Source organism: Urocampus carinirostris, chromosome 5 (assembly GCF_059441175.1).
Source record: "Urocampus carinirostris isolate Australia breed hairy pipefish chromosome 5, RoL_Ucar_1.0, whole genome shotgun sequence".
Taxonomy (NCBI): domain Eukaryota; kingdom Metazoa; phylum Chordata; class Actinopteri; order Syngnathiformes; family Syngnathidae; genus Urocampus; species Urocampus carinirostris.
In genome coordinates, this window is record NC_142353.1 from 18,988,597 (window position 1) to 19,011,079 (window position 22,483).

General features: G+C 37.9%; 1 protein-coding gene across 2 annotated transcripts in view; it reads left to right on the forward strand.

The window, feature by feature from the left end:
• ccser1 (coiled-coil serine-rich protein 1) overlaps nucleotides 1–22,483 on the forward strand; it is a 191,597-nt gene that overhangs the window by 142,523 nt on the left and 26,591 nt on the right. The window lies entirely within an intron of this gene.

The following is a 22,483-nucleotide window of genomic DNA, read 5'->3' on the forward strand; positions in this document are numbered from 1 at the left end:
CACAGTAGATGAGCACTTAACACGCCTGCATCCCGGTTGTGAGGTTAACCAATATATCGGTACGTCGTATGTTCCCAATCCTTCACAGCTTTCCCACGCATCCCAGAAATAACAGTGTGCAGTGGAAACTCTGATGTCCCATGCTGTTTATGTTCTCCTGAATCATTCGATAGCAGGCCGATATTGTTTTAGTTTACTTCAAGCACATGAAAGCCAGATTAGTGTGTCAACTTTGAACATGGTTAATCATGCTTGGGTTCTGTCAAGAGGGTAGAGATTAAGAAGCATGGACTCATATGCATAAATATGTCAGGACACTGGGGATTGTTTATCTAAATATGGAGAACGTGAAACTGGTAGCAGTGCATGTATGGCGGTTATTATTTCGCAAGACCCTTGTGCATGCAAGCGGTTCCATACAGTGTAAGTGCATTGCTCTTTTTGCTTAATGCAAAAAATCAGGTCAAACTTTTTCTATGTAATCTGCAGGGTTCGTAGAGGTGCTTCAAACTCTTGCAAATTCTTTGTGTTTTCAAAAATTGAAAAGTTCTTTAAACTTGGGTGAGTTGCTCGTAAATGCTTGAAATTGTTGCCATGTTTCACAACAAGTCTGCTTAAAAATAACACTGACCCTTCTTGCTGGTGGCTTTGTTTTGACATTGCGTTTCTTCCCTCGTTATTAATGGCAGCTGGCATTAGTTTGTATGGCATTGTTCTATTAAGCATCATCGCCACTCATCGCAATGCTGAATATATAGAGACAGGTTGCCAATAATAATTAAAATAAAGTCACATTATAAAGTGTAGCTAGGATGTTTTTTTTTTTTTTTAATGCATATTGATATTTTGGTAAAACAAAAATAATTACCATATTTGCTAGACTAAAAGTAGCACCTTATAACCCAGTTAAACAGTCCCTCCACATCATTCCTTCTGCGTTAATAACATTGCAAAAGACAGCAACAGAAAAAATAAAGTATTTACATACTTATTATACATATTAAACAGAGAGGTTATTGACACATAGGTTACACAGGCTCGCCACTTCTTCATCCAACAGAATGCACTAGGCAAATAAGTGTTTTTGGCACCTCGGGTAAAAAGTTCTAATGCCTTTTCGTATGTTATCAGTACCACTGAAGGTTTAGTGGTAAACGTGTTGGCACCTTCCGGGTTTAATTCCTATTTAAAAAAATATTTTGAGATTGGAACCAGTGATACTTATCGACTAATTAATTAATGCACTAATATATTCTGTATGTGTATAAAGAAACCAATGGTTATATTCAATGCACTAAAATATGCCATACGTGTTTAAAGAGACCACCTGGTATACATGAATAAACACGGTCAGTCTTACTGTAGTCTTAATTTCATGCGCCTTATAGTCTGGTGCGCCTTATGTATAAAAAATGAATGACTAAAGATCTTTTGAGGGTGTGACTTAGATTGCGGGAAATGTGGTAAAACAAAAATTTGGGTCAAAACTACCATTCTTTGTTATGTCAATGTGGTTTGCCCTGAAAAATAATACATACACTACGTTATATGCTTTTTTCCTATCACACCACACTTTGTATGCCATCATTTGTGGATTGGCCTTTTTTGCTTTGCTTGTTAGTCAAATGGTATTACAGTATCTATTTTGTCCGTGAGTCATGGCCCTTTGAGCTAATGTGTGCCTGTGCCATTGCTACAAACGGGTGCAACGAGACTACACTGATTCATCACTCAACACTCGAGAGGTGTCAAATCTACATTCTCTCATCTTCATTACACTGCAAAGAGCATATTATTTCACACGCAGGCCACATATTAAGACAGTTTACACACACACTCGACCATTGCTGATTCCTCCGCTGGCTCAATGTGCGTTGTCTTGCAATTTGACAGATTATATTAAATCTGACAATTTATTTTCCCAACGTTACTTTTCCATGTGCAAAGATCCGTAATGCTAAAATGAGTGAATAAATAAATAAATAAATAAATCAAAACTCAGAAAAGTATGAGAGACCGTTTAAGAAGTAAATCGGACTTTCTCTCATATATAACATCATACTCTTACACATGCACAACTATACTCTCATACCAATGCAAACATGCTAATATACCCTTTTATACACACTACTATACTCTCTCACACATACTACTATACTCGCACACATGCACTGCTATACTCCCTCACCACACTACTATAATGCCATCCACACACTAATAAGCTCTCTCCCAAATACCATTCGCATACAAACAATACTACACTCTTAGACATTACTCTCACACACACTACTATATTTTCTCTTACACATTTTGGTCTATTCTCATGCAAACATTATGGTGCTGTCACACACATACTTTATACTGGGAGCAACTCCAGTTTGACGTCTAACTGTACAATATATACACACAGATCACTCTGCATCGCCATGGTTACCAAATGTACCCAAAGTAAAACAACACTGAGAGGTGAGGTGATAATAGCACTAGGTGTGAAAAGCCCCTAAAGTAATAGCAACTGTTATGGTCTTTGTTTGAGAGAGTATAGTCGTGTGTGTGTGTGTGTGAGAGAGTATGATAGTTTGTAATAGTCTATAGCTGTGGTTGTGTGTGTGTTGGTTGTGGGAGTATAGCAGTATGTGTGTGGGAGTATAGCAGTATGTGTGTGGGAGTAGAGCAGTATGTTTGTGGGAGTAGAGCAGTATATGTGTGAAAGTATGGAAGTATGTATGTGAGAGTATTGCAGTGTGTGTATGAGATAATAATAGGATGTGTGAGAGAGTATATTTTTATGTATGAGAAAATCTAGTAGTGTTGGTGCTTGGTTATGACTGTGTCCGTATGAAAATAAAGTTGATGTTATATTTTAGAGCAAGTATAATTTACTTCTCATACAGCCTCTGATAGAAAAGTGTTGTCACTGTGATATTTGCAGTGACTTATCTGTAGCTATAGAAGCTTATAGCACCATGCATATTGATGGGCATCGTCGTGCAAGTCAACATAAAGCATCTGAGCCACTAGGTGAAGTCGTCAAACTTCACTTGATGCTAAGACTTGCAAACATGGAAGCTTCCCTGAGACCTAGGAGTATGTTCTGCCAACATGTATCATGTGAAGTTTAGAGTGCTTTTGTAGAAAACAAGCATGCATGCTAGGCAACTGGTCGGTAATTTGACGCAATCTGGCATAGCATACATTTTTAGCAATATTTTCTGGAAAAGGAGTATTGCATATTTGTCTCAGGGTCAAGAATAATGTAATGCCTGGGATTTCAAGGCAGAACACCTGTATATCGCTAAATAATCCTTAATATGGAAGCTGATTAAACAATATATGTTCATTGTTGAGACACTTTATGATGAAAAGCAACTGAAAAAACATGAACCCAAAACTAAATTTTCACCCAAAAGCTCTAGCAAAGCACCTAGAGCAAATTGATTGGGTTAGTGATAGGAATGGGTGGAGCTTTACACAGGGCGTGCACAGCCTTTCTCTTCGCCCAGCGCTGTTTGCACTGAAGGTAAACACGTTGGTATCCTCGTTTGCAGTATTTTGACATTTTTTTTACAAATAACCTTTGCTAGCACCTGAAACTATTACTAATTTTAAAAATTGTGCCTCAACACTCTTAAGTAACTGCGGGAGGGAGACAAATTGTACGTGGTATGTTTATCTTAATACGGGCTCTTGTAATATTATTATTTAATAGATTTCATCAAATCAACAAACATCACTAAATCATATATATATATATATATATATATATATATATATATATATATATATAATATGATATGATTACTTTCCTGTCAATTCGGAAAACATAATTGTAGACCTTGCTCATATTGTTTGTCACTAATATTTGAGCTCTCATTCGCATAATTAATACTTCTAGAAATTCTTTTTACTGCAAATAACCTCAGCTCATACCAGTTCAAATGCAAGCATTGATACTCCAGATAGTAAGTGTTGATGTCTTTGTAATTTCTTACTGATACAGTACCTCGAAGCTAATCACGGCAGAAAAGAAGCTGTGAGCTGGTATGTAATTTAAATGCTGCTAAGCTTAGGGACTCTGCCGATTTACTGTATTTGCCAAAAATGAAGCTACAAATGGGGCGCGGTGTGGAAAGATGACAACACCATGTAGAATGTAGGCTAATGATCTCTGTGGCTCCTCCATGAAAAAGGATTCAATTATTCAGAACAAAAATAGTTCATTAAAACATAATTAGAACAAAATAACTTTAGCAAACTCATTTGCATCGTACAGCCTCATTTAGGAAAAAAAAGACTGTTCCATTTGCCGAATTCCTTGTAGCACAATGGCTGTGTTACTCGCTCAGTCCGAATCTTTGAATGTGTTTTTATGCTCTTGAAAATGATAAAGTATTTTTTCTATAAAAAGTTTCACTGTGTTATTAATTAAAATTGCGATGTGTGGGCGACGTTTTTTTTCCTGCTTAAGTGATTCCATTTTGGGGATTTTGCTAAGAGAGCTTTCAGTGGAGCAAGCAACTAATGGTCCAAGATCTTGCTTGGTTTTGATATATTGAATCAGATTTTTAAAATAAAAGATTGGAGGGCAGCAAAGGGGGTGTAGGAGGCCTTTTTCACTGCTTTTGCCGAATGTGGTGTACGGTTACAAACAAATTGCACATAAGGTCTTGTAAGTGTAGATATTAAACAGGTTTACAAAAATTGGCCTTGAGTGTTTTCTAAGCAAATTTAGGAGGAACACAATGGCTCTTTATATACTGTATTTCTTTGTGTATAACAGCCATTGTTTTCTTTTTTATCTAAAGAGAACTCAAATCTTGGCTGCATGTCATACACAAGGTTTTACGGTATTATATTACCGTATTTTTCAACTACTGTCGCTACCAACAATCCCAAAACATTAAATCAGGGATGTGATTTTTCCGACTATAGTCGGAATTCCGACTTTTTCACTTTCACTTTTTCACTGGCGTAGCAAAAAAATTAAAAATCCGACTGTCTCACTCTTACCTTTGTTGCTCTGGCGCACCCTGGCGGCCGTGAGAAAAATTGCATAAATTGGCCGCATCGTTGCACGAGCTGCAGGGTCTGAACTGCATTTGAACTGACCTTACAGTATTTACAAAAATAATCAGGTATGTGGGCAAATTATTTTGTTATTTAAATCTTCTAAAGATGTTACTTAAATGATTAATTTAAGCATGGTTTTGTACAAGTAAATTGCTTAAAACCCAGGAACTTCGGGGGGCTTTGCCCCCCCTCAGTTGGTATTGTGTTCTTAGTTTATCTTGTCAATAAATGATTTGAATCATGGCGGCACATATTCAACAACGTTTCTCACTTACAATGCTTAGTTTGAGCCTAGAAAAAGTGAAACACAATTTCATACAGATTTCTATTAAAAAAAATAGAGGTGTGCACTATACACGAATCAATACGGTACTGCCAAAAATATCATCCTACCACTTATGGCAGAATTTATTTGCTCATTTGTAATAGTATTTTCCCTTCTGAATGTATTTGTAACTTGTTTTCCTCTGTAAATAACAGAACAATTCTTAAATTAACAAAATAGTGTCAGATGGGGGATGGCAAAACAGTTTATTTTAATTATCTTCAAAAAGTCTTAAAATCCTAAATATATTCATTTACAATATTAGATCCATGTTTTTCACACAATGTGCTGGAGCACACTCAGGAAATCTTTGCAAAATTGAATGCCATAGTTCAGTTTTTTACAGTGATCAACAGAGTTTATGTAACATTCATGCATTCCAGTATGTAGCTGCAGATTACTTTCTTTTATTTTTATATTAGTTATCTGCTCATGAGTTAGTACAGGGAAATATCTAATAATGATTGTTTCTTGCTGAAGCCTTTTAAAATTGCATTGCAAAAAACAATAATATAAATATATATACCAGAGCCATGTCCCCCCTAGTGGGAGGTGGTTAGAGTCTTTTTTTGACTCTTTCTGGGATATCGATACAGAGGAGGGGATTCCCAGCCCCCTCGCCCAACCCAACTGAAGTGCTGGGAGTCATTAGGTGACAAAACCCCCCAATTCCAACCCTTAATGCCGAGCGCCAAGCAGGGAGGCAATGGGTACCAATGTTTAAGTCTTAGGTATGACTTGGCCAAGGCTTGAACCAGCGACCTCCCAGTCTCGGGGCGCCCTACCCCCAAGGCCACCAAGCTGGTATTAATTAATAATTATATATATATATATATATATATATATATATATATCTATATAGTAGCTTGGGTTGAGCGAGGAGGCTGGGAATCCACTCCTCTGTATCAATCTCCCAAAAAGAGTCAGAAATGACTCTAACAACCTGCCACTAGGGGGATATGGCTGCAGTATATATATCTATATATATATATATATATATATCTATATATATAGCTGCGGTCAATCATGGACAATCCATCGCATCCACTACACAGCATTATCTCCAGACAAAAGAGCAGTTTCAGCGACAGACTGCTGTCACTGTCTTGTACTACGGACAGACTGAAGAGATCTTTTGTTCCTCATGAGGCTCTTTAACTCTACCCGGCAGAGTAAAAGCCCACAGTAAACCACACCACCTACATTGCATATTACTGAATCTTATTGCAATATGTATTCTGTGTAGCACTATTTAGTTATTCTATATAACACGCTACAGTGGGCATTTGCACGTCACACTGGGTATTTGTATATTGTATTCTTTTGCTTTATTATTGTATTGTTCTCAGCTCAGGGATGCTGCTGGAAATGTGAATTTCCCTTCGGGGATGAATAAAGTATCTCTCTCTCTCTGTCTCTCTGTCTCTCTGTCTCTCTGTCTCTGTCTCTGTCTCTGTCTCTCTCTATCTCTCTATTTATATTTTGGGGGCAGCACGGCGGCGCAGTGGTTAGCGTGTGTGCAGCACAGTTCTGAGGTCATGAGATCCAACTTCCTGTTTGGAGTTTGCATGTTCTCCCCGTGCTTGATTGGGTTTCCTCCGGGCACTCCGGTTTCCTCCCACATTTCAAAAACATGCATTTCAGGTTTTTGGGCCGGTCCAAATTGTCCCTAGGTGTGATTGAGCGAGCAAATTGTCTGTTTCTGTGTGCCCTGCGACCGGCTGGCAACCCGAAGATAGCTGGGCTGGTCTGGGCTCCAGCCCCCCCTGCGACCCCACTGAGGAAAAAAAACAATATTAAAACCTAAAAAAGCACAATCTTGGTCATAATTTTGTAGATTTATATTATGTGCTTATTTTACTGAACAATTTGAACAGTGAAAGCTTGTATTCCAATGGCAGGATTATTTTGGCTTATTTTGAATAAAATAAAATTGATACTAATTGATGTATTTAGGCAATATAAACATATAAGCTTGAAAACATGAGACCGGTGGTGGGAACTGATTTTTAAAAAGGTTGACAAACACTTTATTAGCTAATACTGCAAATTTTAAGAGTTATTTTTGTATTTTACTAGAAAAACAAGTCAAACATGAAGTGAAACATACCCAAGAATAGATTTACTAAAGCTAGGGTCTCCAAAGTGCCAAGGTGCCTCGAAGGACAGATGTGATGCCCGCAGACGTGTTCTGAAAATAGCTCACTAGTGCAGGATAATTGTGATTATCTTGTAAAATAGTTTTTTAGTGGTTGACTGAGTCATTTTAACCATACTTACAATAATTAACCTGGTAATAACATAGTAACAACATTGTTATAACACAAGTTATTTTAGAAATGCTTTTCATACTGGGTGCTCTTTGTGGGAATTAGTCACAAATACTAGCTTTCAACTAGGAAAATGTCGAAGACCCTTAAAGTGTGCTGTATGTTTAAATTCTGTTTAAAAATGAATAGATAAGACACATTTTACCAAAAAACAATCACTTAATTATCATCATTTAACTTAAAACAAGTAAAACGGATAACATACTTTATTTTATTCATCTTCATGTCTGTATTTGCAGTGAGGATATATCCATTCATTAAGTAATCCTTCAGGACAACGCTAGTCACCCATTAATGAGGTCTTTGATAGCAAGCAAGGGAACAAGACCAATTGTAACCAGATTCTATGTATGCTTTGTTCTAACATGGTAATATACCACAATAGGCTGCTACATGTGATCGCAACATGATTTGCAGCATGTGGCTAAATATCCAAGATAATTTAGAGTATCTGCAAAATAGTTTGTGCTTCAAACACTAAGCTAAAGAAATAAATGGCATACAGTGTACCTGATGCCGCAGGCAATAGAATAGACCGTTTGGACTTGATATTAGGACTATATATAGATTCTTACTGTGCTAGGCAGTACTGTTTTGCTAAGTGCAACTACACACAATTACAAGCATGGCAATGAAATTGCTATAATAAGCCCTGAAACCGATGGCGGTGCATAATGTAAAGCCCTAATTAATGATTCAGAGTGTGTGACACAGCAGGTTGAGCAGATCAGAGCGTTGTAGAAATAAGGGGATGGATTGATGCTGGTCGCAATTTTGAGGTCTGAGGCATTTAGTATGTAGAACCTATTCATTTTGGAAATTAAATTGGTACATCTGGTCAAAATTCTGGGACTGATGCTAAATGCCAAACTACTGTTGGAAAACCACTAAATCTCAATCATAAAAATAAGTCGCAATAGTAAAAAGAATTACGTCCACTAATATCAATTGACCAAATCATTATGATGATAAAAACAAAGAACCTCCTTGGCTGAGGTAATAACACTGGAGAAATGGTCTCCTGCGGTATCTTGTGTTTTCTCAGTCTTTGTGTTCAAGGTCATTGATAATTCATTTGATAATGATTGATCCCCTTTAAAGTTCAAAGATACTCCCTAAAAACAAGATAAAAGATTCTCCTTTTTTAGATTAGTTTGATGCTGGATGTTTATTGAATGCATGCTTATACCTTCAGCCTCTGGTTTGCTAATTATTTATCTTTTTATCTTCCGTTTGTGAGCTGTCACACTTTGTACCTTTCTTTCTTAAAAAGCATGCATCAGGCCCTTTCTTTTGTTTAATCTAGGCAATAGAAGTCTATATTGTTTACTCCGCAGTATGCGGCAACCACCAGTCCGTTGAACAGTACCAGGCAAACGGTCGTTTGACAACGGGCCGTACAGAAATTTTAAAAAGTTGCCTAATTTTTTTTGCTTATATCATCTGTATTTGTGTGTAATCACGTCTTTTTTAACCAGAAAAGAACTTAAATTTTGGGTTGACTAAATACACAAGGTTTTACGTTTTTGTATATAACTGTATTTGAGCAAGTATTGATCAGTTGAAAATACCGCTGACCGAATTTGCACAACATTGAAAGTAACGGGATTGAAGCCCCGTTTGCGGCGGTGAAAGCACTGAATCCTAACCATTAGTCCACTCAGGATGCAGATAGGTATTATAGCTCTATTTTCACTCTTTTCAATGTTGTCGATATTGTTTTTGGGCCGGGTTGCGAGACTACTTTAAGACATTAGACTGGTCCGTAACGCATAAAATGTTGGGGACCCACTGTTCTAAAAGGCTTGTACAAATGCTTTATGTTTCAATGTTATGTGTAGTGTACAAATGCCCAAGTACAAGCCTTCAGATATGCATCTGGTATTTCTCCAGTTTACGTTTGGTCATCCAGCAAATATGCAATATGGAAACATGGCATACTTAGCATTTAGGTTTGGCCCCAAGAGACTACTCATTCTCAGCTTATATTGGCTCTATACTCTTGAAAAAACTTTCAAAACATTAAAAAACAGAATTTGGTTTAGTTTTTTTTTCTCAGGCCATTATTTTAGAAGGGTGTTTATTCTCTTGCCGTTCCTCACCTCCTACTTGTACTTGACCATCCAATTGTTAATTTTTCGTTCTCACCATCATCCTACTCACACTGGGCAATTTCAAGGCAAAACTTGCTCAAGCTGGTGGTCAGCAATTTTATTTTATTTTTTTTCCCCTCATTGCACTCTTGCCACTTTTGTTGTGTGCTCATCCAGGTCCCACTAACCTATCAGCTTTCCGATAAGCCTTTAGAAGATGTTTCTGCTCTTGGGTAAACTATGGCGCAGAGATTACCCAGGCCACCTTTAATTTTTGCGTCGGCCTATTCCAAAACCCGCGGCTAGATAGTTCACATGCAACAATCAAGACGGAATAATCGGCCTGAAGCTTCAGTACCAGCAGCATTTTATAGTCTACATTATGCATTTTCTTCACAATTAAAATCTATTCCCTTGTGTCTTTTAGGTTTAAATAGCTTTTTTTACAACTTCTACAGCAAGTGTCAACAGATCTGTGCATGCTAACCAGTAGCCCACCGTTCCATCCCCATCTTCTTTTCTGCAACGCGATTGCAACCTTTCCTTGTGTGTGGTCTCCAGACTGCAACAGTCTGCCATCAATCCTCCTGCTGTCAGGGTCTGCTCGGCCCCGGCAGCCGCTGGCATTCTCATCTACAGTGTTACATAAGCATGAAGGAGAAAGAGAAAAGCGGAACAACATGAAGGGCGGTGGTGTAGAAGGTGTGATAGTACAATGAGTGAAAAACAGTGTTTAAGGAAAAGGAAGGATGCAAAAACGCAAACGGGTCAAGCCTGGTTCTTGTCCACTCGAAATGCTTACAATTAGTACAAGCATCGCTTTACTTTTTATCCACTTGCCCGAGACCTATCACAGAAAGTCGTGCCCCTACGACCCAGGTGTCTAAGGGATCCGTGAACCGTATGAAACAATACTAAACACGCTCAGTAATTGTGGTGAGTTAAATTTTGTATATCATTGAAAGCTATATTGCAATAGTTTATTATAAACTCAAACGCAGATAAGGCTATTTGTTTTTAACAAAACGTCACACACTTAGTCTCACCTACAGTATGACCATGTCAGGGTGGCCAAAGACCAAGAAACAACCACCTGTAATAGTAACAAGAAATCAACAGCTCTTGCAATGTACTTTATTGTGGCAGCATATTGATCTGCCAATAGCAATTGGAGAACATGGCACTTAGCGGTGCATATCACTCCACAAACAAGGATTTGAGGGGTTCTTATGGAAAGTCCACAACAATTCACAATCTGAATAGAAAGGAGAATGATTTGATTCAATTACCTGTAGTTTGTTTTTTTTCAAGTCACATGTATTTGTATAGGCCTTAATCACAAAATATCTCAATAGACTGCACAGATTACAATTACACCATCCCCTGATCTTAAACCAACATGCAGGCAAAGAAAAACTCAAAAACCTCAGCATGAGGGAAAAACACCTTGAGAAGGGCCTTTACAAGTAGTAATCCCCCTCCCAGGATGACCAGGGTGTAATATATTTAGCATTTGGTAACAATACACAAAACATAGTGAACATCAATAAAGAAAACATGGGTAATATGTAAAATATTGTCCAGAAAGTGCATGACAGCAACGGCACCTCGAGCTTCTAAAATTGTCCAAAGGGTTCATGACAGCAACGACGCATCTTCCCATCTCTGCCGGCTGGTTGTTGCAGACGTTGACGTGCTTAAGGTCCAGACGCTAGTGCACTGATTCATCTCGATTTGTCCTTCTCCCTCGTATTACCAGCCAGACATTGAATCAACATTTTTATACTGCTTTTTGTATTTCTTTAGGTTGTCACTGTGTGATATTAAAATTGTTTTGATGATTTGAAACCTTTGCGATTGAAAAAATGTGAGAAACAAGACAGAAATCAGGAAGGAGGAAAGACTTTTTGATGGCACTGTATGTCATTAAATTTAAAATCGCAAAGATCGAACTTTTTGATTGGCGCTCAAATAATAAATTATTAAATATATACAATATACATATTCTTAAACGTTTTTGTTAAATCCCTAACGCCAGTCTACAATTGTTTCCAATGTCCATTTTGTAACAGCATGTTCTGTAACAGATGGACTCAAGTGTGTGACAGCTGCCACAGAATGGATATTCTGTTCAATAATTATTTTGAGGGTATTTTTTTGCCACAGAAATAGGGGGTGGTAGTCCAATAGCATTGACAGGATTAGGGATAGAAAACTATGCATAAGCTCAAATATTAAGCCCCAAGCTATTTGTACAATCACACGGGAAACCATGTACCTCATTAGTCCAGAAATTTCTTGTAAATTATACAAACCAAAGGCGCTTCTTGGAAGAGGAACTCTTCCAAAAACTTGCTTTTGATGTTTTCAATATTCAAACAGTGAGCAATGATGGTTTTAGCTCATGGACCTAAACTTGATAAGCGTGATTATTTACACTGCCACACTGATTTAAAGTTTATGTGTATTTATAGATATATTTTAAGTGATATCTCATCAATAACATACAACGGAAAAGCAGTCAATCTGGGCAAAGATGGAAGTTAGAGAAAGCGAATTTGGCGGTAGTGAGATTTAAACGGGATCCACAAGATGAAACACGACTGTCCGAGTTTTATTGGGGATACGTTGCCACAGGCTGTTGTACTCCTCGGGGCTTTTTGTGCTGAGGTAAATCAACAAGTTAAAAGCACGAGTGTGTGTTACAGTTTTGAGACAGCCTGACGCGTTTGCACTCTCAGCCTTTATTTGATTTGGTTGGTGGCAAACAGATGAAGGAGATGTCCTAGGTATCTGCAGGCGTTGGCTGGCAATCTCTAGCCGCGTTCTTTGTTTTCCCCTCTGTCTGCATCTTTAATTCAACGTCATGGGTCTTTCTCTTTCTCACAGGTAAATAGATTGACTATCTTTTGTTTATTTGTAAAATTTATAGACTGTAAAATTTGGACTACAAGCTCTTTATTTTTCCAAGCTTTCAACACTACGGCTTATGCAATGATGCAGCTAAAATATGCATTTTTTCTAACGCCTTCCAGGGGCGCCCGAGCAGTAAAGGTAAGACTGAGGACAGGTGGAAAATGTGTCGTGGAAGACCAAAGTTTAATGTTACTTTGCGCTTTGTAAATAAATAAAACAAGCATGAACAGCCCCTAATAATGGAAAAGGTTTCAATCGAAAGGGTAGGGCTAGCTTCCATATTGGGAATTATTTTACGAGTGTTTATTTATAAACTGAAATTATGTGGCGAAACAAACAGGTTACAAGAAGCAAACTCCATCAAGGCAGTAATGTTTAAGGTGGATTTACATTTATCAGGGGAGATATTGGTGAGTTACGTTGGCTTTATAGTTTTCGGGTATCTTGTTCAGAACTGATCGTAATGTTTCTCTCTTGAGTATATTTTGAAATCCCAAGAGTTAAAGCTTTCCAATGATATGTGGCATGACATGTTTCAGTGACTGGTGACATTGATACAGACATGTATTCGTTCATCAAAATTCGGCTGGCCCACCGGCAGGCTGGCGGACTTTTGATAAACGAGTTACAGGTACCGTGTAATAGTAAAACTCTATCTGTATCCCGTCTTTCATTGTAAATATTTCATGTTTTAATGTGGGTGCATGCGGCATAGTCAGGGGGCGGCTTATGTATGTACAGCATGTTTTTTCTTCAAAAATGTACTGGATGCACTTTTGTAGAATTTTACGGTGTGTGTGTATATATATATATATATATATATATATATGTATATAAAATCAGATAATAGTCCGTAAGTACTAGGGAAGCAGTAAGGAAAAAGAAAGATTGATGTACTATTGTTTTTATATTATTATACTGTATTTAGAATTTGAATTGTCTCTATTGTCATTGATAACAATATAGTGTATATTTTTATAATGGCATTAAGCATGGCACTCCAGGATGAACATGTTACGAACACCAACAAGAAAAAAAAAAGAGAAAAAGATTGTCAGGATAATTAGGCAAAAATATAATAGGTGGTTCTTGGTGACTGACCTAAGTTGTAATTGCATCGTAATAATAGGGAAATGGGAAAATAGCCCAATAGCATTTAGCAGCAAGAAATACGAAAATGAGTCTATAAATGCCCAGTTTTCTATACATAGGCAAGGTATGTACTTTACAGCCTTGTGCATTTCTTTAGGGCGTTGATAGATCTGGGAAGGAAACTCCGCGCCTGTTAGTCTTTGTTTTTAAGGGACTTGAAGGGCCTACCTGAGAGCAGCAGATCAAAGAGGGGGTGGTTGACGGTATTTGAAAGATTTTTGTATTTGAAAAATTAAAGATTTATCATCTTTTTTACTCTCGAAAAATAATAATACCTGAAATGAGTAAAATTAGCTCATATGAGCACAATTGTCTGCTCCGGCAGATGGCACATATTGTTGTAATTTAAAAAAAATATATGTTATTTTCTTTAGGATATGTATTTTTTTTTAATTTTTAGATAATTTTAAGTTAACTGTTGTTCAATAAACAGAGTTAGAGAAATAACAAAAAAAATCCTCTTTGAATTAGAAAAATCATCTGCTTGCAAATCAAGAAAGTTGTTTTCGGAAATATAATTATTGTACTTCATTTATGTTACTCGCTTTTGCAGTCTAGTTGACCAATTAAATTGCCATTTTAGTACATCATTTTAAAAGTCTTTCCATGCAGCCCACAATGAACTATAAAAAAAGATTACCGTATATTCAAATGAACCTCTAGCTTTTTATCTCAGTGATTACTCCTTCACTTTAGTGTTTGCAGAGTCTTTATGGTTCTCATTACAATTCTGCGCCTTTGTAGATTATTGAGTCAAGCTGTGTGATTGATGACGTGGATCTTTTGCTTCCGCTGTTTTCCTCGATATGTCGCATACCACATACAGTACATGTCTGTGTGCAGTAAGTCATTAAATGTGTTGTGCAACTGGAGGTTTGGAAATTCTTCAAGAGCCCTTGTCCATTTGCACCCTCAGCAAGCGTCATTGTGATATATTCAGGTCTACTTGTGGACACACACATTGTCAATATTTTAAAGCCGTGTTCCTGAGCACAGCGCACCTGAGTTTGTAAATCAGTTCCACATTTTTTTCCTGGCCGTCTGTTGCTCTCCTCGCGTTTTATCCATGTCTTTGATCACCTCCTTACCAATCTGTCAACCCCCTCCTGTCCCTTCCATCCTTTGACTCTTTTTTCATTGCGCTTGACCTTTTGCTTTGTCTCCATCTGTCTGAATCCATTTTGCCGGAGCGCGCACACTCCAACACGGAGCTGTACCGCAGGTTTTACCTGACTTCTACACATTGTATCTGTCCCTGTCGAATCTTCTCCATAACTTCATATACATCTGAACAAAGATTTCATTATGTTGGTGTTGATGCTTCAGGGCAATCCAGATCAAATCTCCTCTTGTAACGCTAAAAGTTGCTTTGTTCAACACTTGGCAATGTCACTTTTCCATCATGAGGTCAAAGTGTGCCCCTATAGTGACGGTTTGGGCCTCACTCGAATTTACAAGACCAATAGTCTACTACGAGCGTCCACTCATAACAGCGGATTAGCAAGCAGCACACGCTCAATGGCCAGTCCAAAGAGAAGTTGTTTCTCAGCTGTCTATCAGGTAATGGATGTGAAGAAAGTAAAGGAGCTCTTTGAGTCGGGAGGTTGTCCTGAGGTGGTTTAAAGCTGACGCTTATCTTTTAGCTGGTGACCTAAATAAGTCTCTATTTCCCCAAATGTTAGCTGCTAATTTGGTATTTGTTGCTATTGCCTAAAACTTGCCAAAGGGGGGAAAAATCAGTAATGTTTTTCTAAATAAGTTTGCTATAACGTATAATATGCTAGTTGCTGCCTAGCTTTGAACTGTATTGTGCATCCGTATTCACAGTGCTTAACTGTTTCCACATTTATAGTACAGTCTTCTTTAATTTCTATATTTCTTCAATTTTCTGCCCGTAACTCTATAATGACAACCGGAAAACATTTGAGATTACTGCAAATGTATTACAATTAAAAAAACGTAAGTATTCACAGCGTTTTCACAATTATTTTTAGTATATAATGTCACAAGTTTGGCACAGCTGTCTTTGGCCAGTTTTGCCCATTCTATTTTGAAGCACCTGCCAACTTTCATCAAGCCGAATAGGAAGTGTTGGTCCACAGAAGAAGTAGGATCGGGCTCAAAAATACGGCTCTACCAGACCTGCGTGTTTTAAAGCCCGGTCCAGCTCGAGCCCAACAAACTAACTTGAATTTGGGGACAGAGCCTAAAGCAGACCTGAATTTCCACATTTCATTTGTGAGGACTCAGCGGGAGAAAGTAAGCACATGACGACCACGCCGGCGATGTCGGACACTTAGTAGCTGGGGGGTGGCTAATTAGCATACACCAACGAGCATGTATGTGGCGCTCCGTAAATACTTCACAAAATAAAGTAACGAGAAAACACGTGAAGAGTTAAAAACAAAACAAAAAAAAACTGCGAGTCCGAACTAATGGTTCACATTTTTGACCCAACCTAAACTTCGGGCCGGGTTTGGGCATACAATTTTACCTCTAGTGCACAGCCATTCTCAATCTCTCTGATATTTTCTGGATTCAAGTCTGGACTTTGGCTGCGTCCCCCAAGGACATTTACAGAGATGGTACCTTTGCTGTGTTCTTATGGTTGTTGTCCTCCTGAGAGATTGAACCGGTGCGCCAGTCTGAGGTCAACAGGGCTTTGGAGCTGCTTTTTTATCCAGAATCTCTGTTTATTGCTGCATTCATCTTATTCCTCTATCCTGACTTGTCTTCCTGTTCTTGCCACTGAAAAAAATCTCTGTAACATGAAGTTTCCACCACCATGTCTCACTCTAGGGATTGTATTGACCTGGTGATGAGGGGAGTCTGGTTTCCCCTAAACTGCATTTATGCCATAGAGTTCAATTTTTGTCTCATCAGATACGAGCATTTTGTTCATCATGATCTGGAAGTCCTTCATCTGGCATTTTGTAAACTATAAGTGGGTTAACATTTGCCTTTTACTAAGAAATGACTTATGACTTGCCTATCTACAATGTTGACTGATTGGTGGATTGCTGTATAGATGGTTGTCCTTTTGGAAGCTTTTCTTCACTGCACAGAGCAATGCTCACTAACCAGGGCAATTCTCCTACAATGGCTCAGTTTAGGTGGCTGGCCAGTTTAAGGAAGAGTCCTGGTGGTTCAAAATGTCTTACATTCCTAGATGATGGGGGACACTGTGCTCATTGGAATCTTCACTCCTCCTCAGATTTGTGCCTTGGGACAATCCTGTCTCGAATGTTCACAGACAATTCCTTTGACTTGATGCTTGGTTTATGCAAAGACATTCACTGTCAACTCAGTGATACTATATAGACAGTTACAGGTACATGCCCCTTAACAAATCATTTACAATCAACTGGATTACCAGATTTGGACTCCAGATGGGCTGTAGAAACATCTTAAGGATAATCAGTGGAAACAGGACACACCCGAGCTTGAGTTTTGAGCTTCAGGGCAAACACTTTGTAAATAGTTGAATCAATTTTTGAATGATGCTTTTACAAAACAAAATGTAAAAAAGTTGACGGATTTCCTGCAAGATTCTTGCAAGTTCTCAAAATGAGTTTCAATTGAAATGGGAAATCCATCATAAAGTCTGAAAGTTTAACGTACATATCTTAAATCTGATACTCTATTTAACTTATCTCGAGAGATAAGATTAGAAAGTTTGAAAGGGTTTTTTGCGTTCATTTTATTAATATCCCAAATTTGTGGATATGCAACATTTAAAAAAAAAACAATTGTGAAGCTAAATGAGAAAGAACTTTATCACTGAAAAAATATAAACATTTGATATAGATTTAATTTTATATATCCATGATGATGTGTCTGCACATCACTGGCTTAAGCGAATCATTCTGTAGTTAAATGTGTATATTGGACATTTATTCGACATCAGTTTGCATTTTCTGCAATATTTCTTCCTCTCGTTTCGTTTGACACTTCAACAGACTGTTCAACTGTTGACTTTGCTGGCGAGCAATGGTTAAGTACTCATGTATATTTGAAAGGCTAATATGAACATTTGATTTCATATAAGGCATTCCTATTTATTCAAGTGTGCAAATTTGACGGAAGGGGACTTACAAACTTTTAATCAAAAATCTTGGGTTCAATTGAGTGACCCTTAAGGCCACTCAGACACGGGGATTGTTGCCTTTCAGATATAGGAAGACTTAAACTGACTTGCTATGTTGCTTTGATTTGTCCTTGCTTGGCTTTTCCTGATCTTGAATCACCCTCGCACACATTATTCAGTTACCAGTTAAGACCATTGGGTCACACATCGGCACATTGGTGAGGCTGACTAATCCCCCTCCCTGCAAGGGTCGGTGGCCTCGTATAGGGACTGTTAAATAAGGCAGGCTGTTTTTCTGCATCCTGCAGCTGTAGCTGTGTATTAAATCTCACTGGGATCCTGTAATTCTCACAATACTTCGATTTATGTTATTTTCTTATTCTCTTTCAATATCATTGTCGCTATCTGGCAATCATGTTGCTGTCCTTTGATGACCACACCCCTTTGGGTTGATTTATTTTTAGAAACCTTGAAGGTTTCAAAAAAGGCTTAGGAAGAGGCGGTAGCACAGAGATGGAAATTCTTTTCTCAAGGCCTTTCTTCTGCCCTTCCTTCAAGTTCAAGATCCATCGATGTCTTCTCTCTCTAGTTTGTGCGTCTACTAAAGTTTAAACTTAACAGTAAATTACAAAAGAAGCGAAGTCATGAAACAAATTCAACTTGTTAGTTAACATGTATAATCTTCATTGGAAGTGAAATTTTGCAGTGTCGTGTGCGAGGGAGGAGAGAGAGGGTGGTGAAGAGAGGGAAACGCGCATCGGAGTGTGAAAGGAGAACAGGTGGCTTCTCTTCCTGCCATCCAGCTTTATTTGCCATTCCCCATGACGTGTCCGGAGAGGCGTTTTGATGGCTTCCCACAAACCTTGTATTGCTGAGGTTGTGTGTTTGTGTGTGTGTGCGTGTGTGTATGAGTGTGTTCTTTTGTGGGTAGGGTTCCGCTTGGTTTAGAAACAATTAGAACAAGCTGCAGGAGCCCAGAGAGCCACGTTTCTTCCAAATGTCACCCAATTAACAGTAGACAGCAAACACGCTAGTGCTGCGCTCCCTCTCGCTCTAATTGTTGCTCACTGGTTGTCGCTGGTGGAGACGCCGTAACTCTACACGCACATGGATGCCGTTTTGGGATTTTATATTAGGGAATCAATCTTCCTCGTCATTTTTAACGCTCGCGAGTACAGAGCAGGGAAACCAACCTCGGGCACTACTCGCTTAAAGCACATGTGTCAAACTCATGGCCCGCTAAGAGAAGAAAAAAATGAGCTGCATAACCCAATATGGAATCAAGCAATGACTTGCAGTTTTGTATTTGTCCACTGGATGTCGCCAAAGCCAGGCACCACTTTTATTTGCTAGTAATAATAAACCAGAGAACATTGAGGAAATAAGTTCCAAATAAAATTCATAAAGGCGAAATCCAAAATGAAAAAAATAGCTTCTGGGTGTTTTTGCAGAAGTTTAAAGAAGCTTTAGCTCCTTTTTATAATATATATATATATATATATATATATATATATATATATATATATATAATTCAACAGTTCCAATATTTAGGTAAAGAATTTCATTAAAATATAAGGCAGAAATACATACAATTAAATTAGTTTTTGTATGCTCCTTTTGTCATTCACCAGTCTGCAGGAGTTTCCCCTAGTTAAATAAACGGTAGTGGAAATCAATTCAATTGTTTTTCATTTTTCTTTTCAACAACTGCACTATTGATAAATATTACATGAGATTGTGTGAAGGAAAAAAATACTGTAGAAAATAAATCTCTCAATAATCGTTTTATGATCAAATCTTGCATCTTTTAATCATAATTCAATTATGAGCCTCCAAAAAGACCCCGAGTCGTCCAGCTACACGTTCTATGCTAGTAGTCTGGGGCCCATGAGAATTATTTTCTAACATGTGGCCCCCAAACCACATGACGCCAAAAACGAGTGCTGAATAGCACAAGGAAGAATACCATCTGGAGACTCAAAAGTGGCCAAACCACAACATTTATCTTGTTGTTGCCTTTTTATTTGCTAGTTGATATATTTTTGCTTATTATTCAAATCAACATTGTTTTTGTTCATTAAATGAAGATTTTTTTTTAATAACTAGAAGCCGCTAAATGACACACACTATCCTGTGATACGTAATAAAGGACCAACAGAAGACAGAGAGGCTTGATTTTTTTTTCTTAGTGCCCTCAGATCTGCGATAAGGGCAAAAGGCTAGTGAGTATATAAAGAAAAAGACAAAGATGTATGGTCTTCATTTGTAAGCCTGTGATTCTTAATGCAACTCTATATAGCCAATTTAGCTATCTTTTCAAAACGAGGTGCCAGCGAGGTTGTGATAAAAAAAAGTTGCTTTGATAAGCTTCACGAAGCACCAAAAATGGTTAATTCATAAAGGCGTGTGCATTTTTCACAGGGGATCCAACAACTAAACGATGAGCAAATTAATCAACAACTATTTTTAATAATTAGTCATTTACCTACCATATTTATTACCCCATATTTTCGATAAAAATCGTAATAAAATCTGATTTTCCTCAGCTCAAATTAGCAATGGTAGTAACAAACATTGAGGCGATTGTTGAATTTGAACCCCCCCTTGTGCAATAGTATGCCCCAGTGGCAGTATTGTGATGTGTATATCTGCACACACAGACAGCGAGCTGGCAAAGGCGCTGCTGGTTGCTGCGGCGGCAGGGTAGGCTCAGCTTTTTTCGAACCATTGTGTGACACCCCAACACCCTAAACGGTTTCTTTCCCCATGTTATATTTAATGGGAAAAAACAATGTCTGGCGATACAACTGGATTAATTGTCAACTAATTATATTTTCGATTTTGTCCACTGACAAAAAGTGCCTAGGACTTATCAACAGCTCCTGACAATTGCAATTTCATTTGTTTTAAAAGAAAAAATCTCAACCACAATCATTTAAAGAAAACGTCACTGAAAAAAATTACCCTGTGACTAATGTTCAGACAAGAATAACTGATTTTAAGTGAAACAAACATTCATTAGCTACATATAGCTTATGGGCAAATTGCTTAAATGGTGCAATTAACTTAAAAAGCAGCACCAGTTTCAAGTAATTTAAATGAAACTCTTTAATTGCTACCCCTAATTCCAGATGCTTTTTTAATTTCCAATTAGTTTTTTTTAACAGGAAGTATTTATAAAATCAATTTTCTCGAATGCCCAACCTTACAAGTCAAGTCATATATATTGGTGTAGCATTTAATCACAGAAAGTATCAAAGGGTTGCACATATCACCATGACAACATCCCTTCCTTTTAAACCTACTTAACGACAAGGAAAACCGGAAAATACTTCAGCATTTTCACAGGTTGATGTGGGTCTCAATCATGATGCCTTATTTTTAATCTGGAATCATCAACATTCTAAATTGGCTTACATTTGTGAGCCTATCCTATGCATGGCTGGCATAAATGGTAATGTTGTGTTAGGGGTTACAATGGTGGTAGTAACATGCTGAATGAGTTTTTTTGTTTTTTTTTGTTTTGTAGTTTGCTAAAGTGTTAGTAGATTTATACGAGTTAACTATAGCAGCATAAAGGTTGACATACACAGGTTACATGTACTTGTCCTGGTAATAATATACAGAATGGTTCCATTAATGTACACAGAAGTCATGTAGTGCTAAAAAACAATAATTTACTTAAAGGGCTGCTATTCATACATAGAAGTGCTTTAACCATTTAGTTAACATATGCTCATTGTAATGGCAGAGAACATAGATGACTCAGCTTTCCACTAAAATATATATTCTTGGACCAGGGTCTTCAATTGGCGGACCCTGGTCCGGCCGTGGACCGTGGCACACCTCTCTGTGGACCAAAGGCGAACGTGTCTTTTTTAAACAAAACCAATTTTTTTTTTTCGCCATTTGCCCTGAGCTCTGTGCGTACTGTGCATGTGTGAGAGGGAGGGAGGAAGTTGTGCTTTACGAGACAGCGCTGATTGGGTGTTGCCTGGGTAACATGGCATTATGGGCTGTCTCCTCTATGACAACGATGTGCTGATTGGTTGAGCGAGAGTGAACCCTGCCAGCTTGACTAGACCGATAAGCACGAGTCGTACCTAGCACTTTACAATGTTTGTTTACGTGCAACAAGTAGAAGATCTAATCAGACAAAAGTTGCGTGCTCAACGATGACTAAAAGACGAAAAGTGGACAATGGAAACCACCGTTTTCATGAAAATTGGACTGACAAATATGTGTCTATTTTCCCACTTGTAAGTCCAAAACCAATGTGCATTATATGTTTAAAGACAATTGCTATAAAAACGTGAAAATGTGAAGCACCATTATGTTAAAGAGCACAGCTCTATCGAAAAGACGTTTCCTCCTAATTCAGACCTGAGAAGGCTAGAAGTTGACAGGTTGAAGCAGTATATCAACAGTCCAGCAAGTTTATTGTTAAATCACACACACAACAACAACCCAGAGTGTCATGGGTATTGGCCAAACATAAGAAGCCTTTTTA